The sequence below is a fragment of the Cornus florida genome, unplaced genomic scaffold (assembly GCF_030987335.1).
Source record: "Cornus florida cultivar Cherokee Brave unplaced genomic scaffold, ASM3098733v1 CherokeeBrave_3.0.0_Hap2_Chr09, whole genome shotgun sequence".
NCBI lineage: Eukaryota > Viridiplantae > Streptophyta > Magnoliopsida > Cornales > Cornaceae > Cornus > Cornus florida.
In genome coordinates, this window is record NW_026775579.1 from 76,908,427 (window position 1) to 76,918,298 (window position 9,872).

At 33.5% G+C, this 9,872-nt stretch overlaps 1 pseudogene; it reads right to left on the minus strand.

The window, feature by feature from the left end:
- Positions 1–660: 660 nt before the first annotated feature.
- Positions 661–5,127, minus strand: LOC132272904 (wall-associated receptor kinase 2-like; annotated as a pseudogene).
- Between the last annotated feature and the right edge of the window lie 4,745 nt (positions 5,128–9,872).

Below are 9,872 nucleotides of genomic sequence, written 5' to 3' on the forward strand. Positions count from 1 at the left end.
GTGCTTTTGAATACAACTATAGTTAATAATAGGAGAAACATTTTTCAGGGCTCCTAAGCCAATTTTGCTGTTTGTTAAAGAAATAATCTGATGAAGAACCCTCTAGGGATGTAAATTAATTGATCTTTCAAAGGGTCCTCTGTTTTTTCCCTCCCAATCATTTATTCGTCTTTTATTTCCATCATTGAGAAACTAGTTCTTGCAGTACACAAGGTGGTAAATAGCTAGCTGCTAAAAGTCATTTTACAACAAATTAAGTTGCATCACAAAATGTTCTTACAAACCACAATGAAAAGTTCAATGCTAAAGTTCACTCTTGTAACAGATCTGATCATTTTAGGTTGCAGCAAAACACATTCACACAATATAGGTATAGAAAACACCATATTAGTGCATCTGCCTAACAATTCCCCAATTACTTAAGAACACAAACAAACAAACAAACAAACAAACAAACAAAAAAGGAAAAGAGACTGAAAATCAAATTTTAGAAGTCATTGCAAGTAGATAACTACGCAACTACACATCTTTCATGCTCGACAGGTATAGATGCTGATCATATAGCAAACTAGGACATCACTAGGCACTCCAGTCATAGGATAGGGCACAGTCGCAGTACACACCTTCGATGAAGATGCATTTGCACAAATGGCAAAACAATCACCTCCCACCATTTAATGGCAGAACAATATGCTCCCTAGTGCTATCATACGCACCTATTGTGTTACCAGTAAATTCAATTCCGAAAGTGTTTGATGTGTCTCCTAGTAGGCACTCAGTCTCTTCCGAATTCAATTCACCGTTAACCCATGGATGCTGCTCCATTACTCTTAGTCCCTCCAGTTCCATTGCTACTTCTTTCATACTAGGTCTTTCTTCCCCATTTACTCGTAAACACTTCTTTGCAAGAACAGCAACCTCTTTTAGCTGCTCAGCATTTCCCTCATGAACTATACTGCACTCAAGAACTGCAAACAAGCGATTTTCTTTCAATGCAGAAAGAAAATAAATGGCAAAGTTTTTCTCCTCCTCTGGCCTGTCAAAGGAGATTGCCTTCCTTCCCGTTAGCAACTCGACATGGACAACCCCAAAGCTGTAAACATCACTTTTCTCTGTCAAGTGACTTGTCTGCTAGTACTCAGGGTTTAAGTATCCAAGAGTTCCTTGCACCAATGTGGATAGCTAGTTATGATCAATGGGAACTAACCGTGATGCTCCAAAGTCGGACACTTTTGCATTGTAATTTTCATCCAAGAGTATGTTTGTAGGCTTCACATCTCTATGGATGATAGGAACCGAAGCTGCAGCATGCAAATAAGAGAGAACTCCAGCAGTTTCTGCAGCAATCCTTAGACGAGTTTGCCAGGAAAGTGGAGCCGGTTGCTTTCATTATGTATGTGGTCTCCGTGTATGTGGTCACGGAGAGTTCCGTTCGTGATGAACTCGTAAACTAATAAAGGGACTTATGTCTCCAAACAACAACCCAAGAGCTTGACCACGTTTCTGTGATTGATTTGGGAGAGTACAATCACCTCATTAATGAATTGTTGTATTTGGCTTTCATCCACTATTTTGGACTTTTTGATGGCAACTACCCTGTTATTTGTTAAAGTTCCTTTGAAAACTGTACCATAACCTCCTCGTTCGACATTCTTGTCATCACTGTAGTTGTCAGTGGTCTTTTTGAGCTCCTCTGCTGTGAAAATTTTTGCTGTTTCGATAGACCCTTCCCGTCTAGAGAGTTGCTGTTGCAACATTAGACCACCATTTTGCTGAAAGAACTTCTCTGAGCATAATGAGCTTTCTTTTCTTGAGTCCTAAATACAACCAAGTGAAACCCACAAGTAGAACTGTAACACTTATTGCAGTACCTGCGTTTGAATGATTATTGTAAGAATTTTTGGACTTTTATTTGCTCAACTAGTTGATTGTCCAGAACGTAGAGCATTTCAGAGAACTTGAAATCAGAACGAAAATGCTTGTTCCACTCATCCTAATAGATAATGGATTAAGCAAGCACATAAATCATCTTAACAAAGATAAATTCCTTCGTAGTGTTAGTTTTGGAAGTAAAATTGTCACATGTTCTGCAATTTGACTCAGACAAACCAACGAGGTATATTATGCTAAATCTGAGTTAGTCTTGATCATATTTTAAATTTCACACTTGCCCATTGAATGGGAGACTGACTTTTTTTTTTTTGGTTAAAAATAGGGTAAAGTTCCATTAAAAAGATATATATATATATATATATATAGGGTAGAGTTAAAAAAAAAAAAAAAACTTTTGCCCTTTTGCAAATAACCCATTGAACTACAAATTGCCCCTTGAACTATTAATTTATTTATACTATTTATCTTAATTTTATTATTAGTATCAATTTATAAAAATGTTTTTAAAAAAAATTGTAATTCTAAAATGAATTTTTTTTTACAAGGCAAGAAGTGTTAGAAGTTAAATTACTAGATGCAGAAAGTTAAAGTATGACACTCCAAAATCAACCGGAACAATGTTTTGGGATCGATGTTTGGCAACAACCACTGGGCTAATGAGGCATTTGTCATTTTTTTAAATGATTAACTTATTATTAAAATTTTATTATTTATAAAAAAAAATTTTTAAAAAACTTATTGAACTGAGTTTTAATTTTTTTACCGTAAAAAATACCTTCATTTTCATACAATATATTAATAAAAAATTAATAAATTACCTAAAAAATATATATATTCATTTTCATGCAATATATTCATAAAAAATTAAGAAATTATTTAAAAAAATTTACTTAAGATTTTTATTTATACAATTAATTTAAAAAAATAGATTAAATATAATTAATAAGAAATTGCATTACGGTCATTTAATGAAATATACTCTAGCCAAGTTTCTACTTTTCAAAGGGATGTAAAGGGTTCAAACCTCGGTGGAGGCATGTGTGTGTAAGTACCAATTAGGAATATATATATATATATATATATATATATAGACACACACACACACACTCTAGTCATTGAGGCATTTTGCAACAAAATGTAATAGTTCAACAAGTATTATGTACAAAATATAGAGGGGTTATGTACACAACATACTTCAAGGGGTTATTTTCAAATTCAAAAATAGTTTAAGAAGGTTTTTTTGCACTTTACATTGAAAGGTAGGAGAGATACAACTAGACCCTTGGTTTTCAGATTGTTGCCAACCACCAAAAAAAAAAAAAATGGGACAAAAAACTTATCTTACATGTAAAATGTTTTTTTCAGAAAATATTTAACAATATATATATATATATATATATATATATATATATATATATTTTGCATTGAAACTAAACTACACATTTTTTTTTTTTTGGTTAATAACTAAACTACACATTTGTTTGAGAAATATTATTGGAAATTTGGAATTCTTCTGCCATTAGAAAATTCACATTTATTTTTAGGATTTTAAGCCCAAATGCTTACCTAGAGCAATCTTAATTACCAATAGTTCATCAGCAATGCGGCCAGTTCCATCTTTTCTGTCGTCTCCGCGGTACCCCTTGTTGGGGATTTTAGATATTTTTATACAATCTTATTTTTAAGTTCATTCACGTAATCATATTAAAATGCTACATTTATATATTCATATCTCAATATAATCATAACACAATATATAGTATAAATAAAACAATATATAAAATTATATGCCAGTAAAATATATAAAATCAATAAGAGAAAAGTAAAGAAACTTCTGGCCTGTATAAAGGAGAGGCACGTAGTTTGCGCTATCCTAAAGCCTTTATAGCCTCCCTACGTGCAGATTATGACGACTATGAAAGGTTCCAAGATATAACTCCAATGTCCTCCATACGCACGTTCACAGAGTGGTAATCCCCAAGTCTTGTAGTGTCATGTTACCCATAAACTCAGATATATAATCGAATATATATAATATAGTATTTGGTTGAAGAATGAATGAGTTTTTAGAAAATAATACTGAAGAAAAACGAAGTAAAATCTATTTAATCTGTTAGAATAACCATATATTTATAGGTTATTTTCACACCCTTAGCCTATAGACACAACTACTTATAAGAGGTCACACCTTTTCAAATAAAAAGTTTTAAAATTTTTTATGTTTTAATCAAAAAACCTAACACCCCTTAGGACAAGAACACTTATAATTCCCGGCTGTATTTTCACAACACTTTTCACACTGATTGAGTGTTGGATCATTACATTCATTTATATCTACAATACAATAAAAAGAGAAGTAAATCACCACATAAAATTAGCAATGAACATACCCAATAATTACATTAATATATATGATATATACCTTCGCAACCATCAAGGAGATACGGGTTTCCATGGTAACCCTCTGAGCAATTGCAACGGTACCCAGCGTCATAATCAACTTGGAAACACTCACTATTGTTTTTACACGCATATTCAGACGAGTTTCTTGCAACTTCACATGTTGTCTCTTTTCCAATTGACCAATCAAGCAACACTGGAACTTTTTTACACTTCGTAGATCGCTAAAATAGTTGGAGGAGAAGTTGAACTTATCGTCTTCAACAACAAAGGCATAACTACAGCTGCTGAAATTCCATACTCTGGTATGATTGTAATAGCTCTAATTCCTTTTGGGATCGATGTTTGGCAACAACCAATTTCAGAGCAAGACCAGTTGCTAACATAGTCTATGCTGTCACATATGGACATGCACCCACTCCTATATTCGTTCTCACCTTGGAAAGCTTTAATGGCCGCGGACGTGTCACAACCAATTGCTGTGAACTTGTTTTTGGTACTGGAAATTCTGAATTTGGACAACCAGAGCCAGGGTACGATATGTGAGATCTGTGAACCAGACTGATTGTAGCAATCTCGGGCTATATAATGCAAGATTTGCAGCTGACCATGGAGTGAAATGTTGGTGACATCAATATTAGTACCATAAAAAGGTTTGGGAGGAGTGGTAGTGTCGTTACAAGTTATGAGAAATGTATGGTCATAGTAGCAGCCCGGCTTTGTGCCAAATGGATATGGGATGCTAAGGTTGCCACAGCTGTCTGGGCAACCTGGTTTGGCTTGAGCACTTGCTGGTGCTGCCATGGCTGCAACTAGAGTGACCAGAAGAAACATTTTTAGCAAATTCATGGGGGGCTCTTTGTTTGTCAGGCTAGATGAGATGTTTGTAATTTGGAAAACTTCTAATTGTTATTGCTTAATCTTATACAAAAATCTTTCAATGACGACCAATTCAGCGATAAAGAAATTAAATTCACTTGTGTTTGATGTGACGGAATTTAAAAGCTCCCATGCACCAAAATGACTTGTTCCGATCCACACGATATTTTTGCTTTCAGAAAACTCCACTTGGCAATTTGAGTCAAAGAAATGTAGCTTGTGAGATATTCCATGTGGGAACGCAAAGATATATGAAACATGAAACATGCAAATATATGAAACATGTATACCTTTCCCACCCTTGCCATGTCAAATGAATTCATTGTCGTGTGTGTTTTAATTTTAATTAGCAAGGAAATGGAGAGATTTGATTTATCATGTTAATCATAATTTATTAAAGTTTAAATTGTTAGAGATAGTTTAATTTTAATATTTAATTTTTAATTAACCATTTGTTAGAGTTACTCTGCATAACCAACCGGATCCTCTAATACCAGTTGTTGTGGCGGAAACGCAAAATAAACAACGCTGTTCGATAAATAATCAAGCAATTACGAAGAATAAAAAAATTCACACATAAGAACACAAATTGTACATGTTTCACCCAAATTTTAAGGTTACGTCTATTGAGCGCACCGAACAATTCCATTATGAAAAAGATGAAGAATTACATGTGAGATATAATTTTGTAATTAGTAAATTTCGATGTCAAAATAAGTCAATTGAAAGGTTGTTCCAAGATGGTAAATTGAGATCATCGAAACACGAAAGAACAACTCCTTTAGGAAAAGCCAAAGGGCCCTCTTGACAAATTAAACTTGCTCTTATAATTATCAATTTACTTATCTAACTTGAGGAATTAAAGCCTACTTAAGAGAAAAGTACTTGGTCTCGGCTACTTGTCCTTATAAACCCAAGTCTTTTTCTATTCACATTTGATGTAGGACAAAAACCACTAATAACGTAACCAACTCAAACAAATTAATTTTAACTATTATCACCTATTGGTCAGAATCCATAAAAACCATACGACAAAACTGTAGATCATGGAATTGCGTTTGTAGTCCAATGGTCTTTTTCTACTTCTTTCTTTTCTCTATCCCAATCATTTCCATTTTTCTTCTCTTTTACATGATCTTTTAACTAATAATATTAAGTAGCTCTCATATTATTCAGTTGGTCAGAATTTCAAAACCTTTTCTATTTTTTTTTTTTTTTTTTGCATTCTCATATTAAAAATAATTGCAAAATAATATGCTAATCAAGAAATGCTGTAACAAAAATAAATACTTCACAAATAGAAGAACCAAAATATTGATTGATAATATTTTCATTGAATACATAATACAATTACAAAACGAGTATTGTTATTTTGAAGTGATATATGAAATTACACACATTCATTTAAATAAGAAGAAGAGAAATAAAAAGAATAACTGAAAAATATATTATAGTACATACATGATATATAAGGGTAAAAGGAAAAATTTTAAGAAGTTAAAAACAAAAAATGAAATAAAATAGAAGAAGAACAAAAACAAGAAAAAAAAAAATATATATATATATATATATATATAGATGAGAGAGAACTTTGAAGGGGAAAAAATGGTTTAACTGAAGAAGGGAATATATATATGTATGTAACTTTATATATATATATATATATATATATATATATATATAAAGAGAAAGAAATTAGAGGAATTTGAAAAGTAAAAGAGAAGAAAAAAATTAAGAATTTTTTTAGTAATTGAGAACTTTGGGGGGTATTATTTAATTTATCATATAAGTATATGTAAATAACAAAATTATATATTTATCTATAATAGGTGGGGGCAGGTAAGGGGTGGCATGTGCCCCCTTAAATGGCTCCTTTATGATAATACAAAGAAAATTTAAATAATTTTTTAGAAACGGTAACAATGTACTGAGAGAGTTGATTACTCTTTTTCGTAATTTAAAACTTTAGTAAGGGCAAGTATATATATTATTAAGGGTTAAATGCAAAAAACTCCCTTGAACTATTAGAGTTTTGCAAGAAGTCCTCCTGAACTATAAAAAAAAAAAAACCCCTAAACTATTATTTTGTTGCAATTTACCTTATCAGGTCACCGGAAAAGGCAAAAGATAATTTCGCCCTTACTTAAAGGACGCAGTTTCAAATATTGTATCTTTAACTTGCTGACGTGGCCTTGATGTAATAAATATATATATATATATATATATATATATATATATATATATAAAAGATATATTATACATATATATCATATATGTCTCTGCAAACCCAGAAGATTTGTCTGCAATATCCCAAATGAAGAAGGGAACAGGGGATAATTGGTGAAAAAGGGCGCAACTATGAAGATGGAGGCGTTGGCTGAAAAAGATAAGGAGAGCTTGGCGGTGCACCAATGAGATGGACCCGGCGATTGGTGGACGGGCGTAACAGTTGCGACGACAGCTAATTAGTGACTAAAGACGTCGCGATTCCGGTGAGGCGGTGATATTTAATTACTGGCACAGCGGTGACGACGGCGGCTTGTGATGAAGCGCGGCTGTGCACCGTTGAGACAGATCCGGTGATGGGCGGTGGGTTTAGAATTGGTCGGCTATGGAGAGCTCGGATGTTGGCTCGACAGTGAAAAGCTTGGGGCGGTGAGCAGTGGGATGTGATGGTAAGAGCTTGGCGGCTGAAAAATATGGGGTGACCTTGGCGTTGCACCGGCGAGATGGACCCGGCGATGAGCGGGCGCAACGGTGGCGGCAGTAGCGAATCAGTACGATTTCGGTGAGGCGATGATACTCAGTGACTGGCACAGCGATGACGACGCCGGCTTGTGATGAAACGTGTGATACCCCCAGATTTCCGAATGCGGGTCGGCCAGGCCCATGCCCGAACGTTCGAGGATATCAAAAATAAATTGGTAATAAACGAACACAGAGTACAAAAGAATAAATACGAATAAATAATTTGCTGAAAGAAAACTAAAAGAATAATCCAATAATAAAACCTCTAAATAAATTTTCATTAATAATAAAAATCATTTTGATACAATAAATCCTTCATCAATACAACTCGGGAATCCATAATATGTGGACCCCTAAAACCAATCTAAACAAGTGACAGCAATAATTGTCTACAACCGAAGAACGAATCATAAAAGAACCTCCTATGTAGAATCGGAAGAATGAAGTAGACTGATCCTTACTCAGTACGAACAACCTCTACTCCTGACGAACACCTGAAAAATGATGGTTGGTCAGGCCCACGAATAAGTTCTACTCTACTACAGTCCAAGCAAAGATTTGATACATGTATACATCCTAATCAATCCAACAATAACTAATAGTCTATATATATATATAAATACACACTATAAGAACCTCACTATACTATAGAGTTGCCTCAACTTGAATAGTAGGCAACATGCAAAATGCACATATAGTGGGCATGAGTACCTAAACTATATTATATCTAGCTACACATCCCTGGCGATATACGCGCCCTAACCACTGATCCTGAGACTCAAGCTCATATCATGGCACCATAAATATATATATATATATATATATATATATATATATATATATAATCCGGTAACCATCTTATCCAGTATAAATTAATCATCTACAAGTAATCCTCTATAAGTCATTCAACTTGTTCAGCTGACCTGACTTGAATATATGTAGGACTTAACATTTTAGTTAATCCATTCCCTTATACAAAATAGGTAGGACTTAACTAATAATTTAATCGATCCTGAAAGTGCCACCATCCTATACTAGTGCACCACATCCACACAATCCAATAATCCACCATCCCATACTGGTGCACTACATCCACACAATCCAATAATCAATGTAACAAATATAATAATACATCAATTAATCCAACAACTAGTATAATAGTAGAATATCATACTATCACAAAATAGGAATAACTTAATACTTCTTTAAGCTTCCTACATCCTGTATCCTACACAAACTGAATCTTAAATATGCTGATATTTTATTACATAGTCAAATAAGCATTATCCATATCCAATTCATCCTACACATTTAATCTCAATTGCTAGAACAATTTAAAAGATTAAATCCATTCGTTTGTTTAAAAAATTCAAAAAGCAAGTATCGTTATGATCAAGTCTATTTAAATTTATTTAAACTCATACCTAGTCCCTATTAAACGTTCAGGACCCTTCAAAATCAATTAAGATTAATTTACACTCTTTTACGTAAATTCTCCAAGTAAGGCTCGAGCTTTTATCCTAATTGCTTGAGCTTTCTGTCCAAGGCTCGAGCTTTTCATTCAAGGCTTGAGATTTTCACCTATGGCTCAAGCTTTTCTTTCAAGGCTCGAGCTTTCTAACCATAGCTTGAGCTTTTCTCCAATAACTCGAGCTTTCGATCTATGGCTCGAGCTTTACATCGATAGCTCGAGCTTTTCTCCTATAGCTAGAGCTTTACTTCTAAGGCTCGAGCACTGTTACGGCTGATCGAGTACTGTTACACAATTCAACCCAAAAACCCTACTATGAATTCAATTTTTATTGTTTAAGGAATCTTAGACATGTTTCTACGTTCCATCAATCCTCAAATATGAAAAACATCATTTAAACATATAAAAATTCATAAAGGAAATCAAATCAAATCCATGGATTTATTAATTCATAATACAGGAACAAATATGAACTAATTTT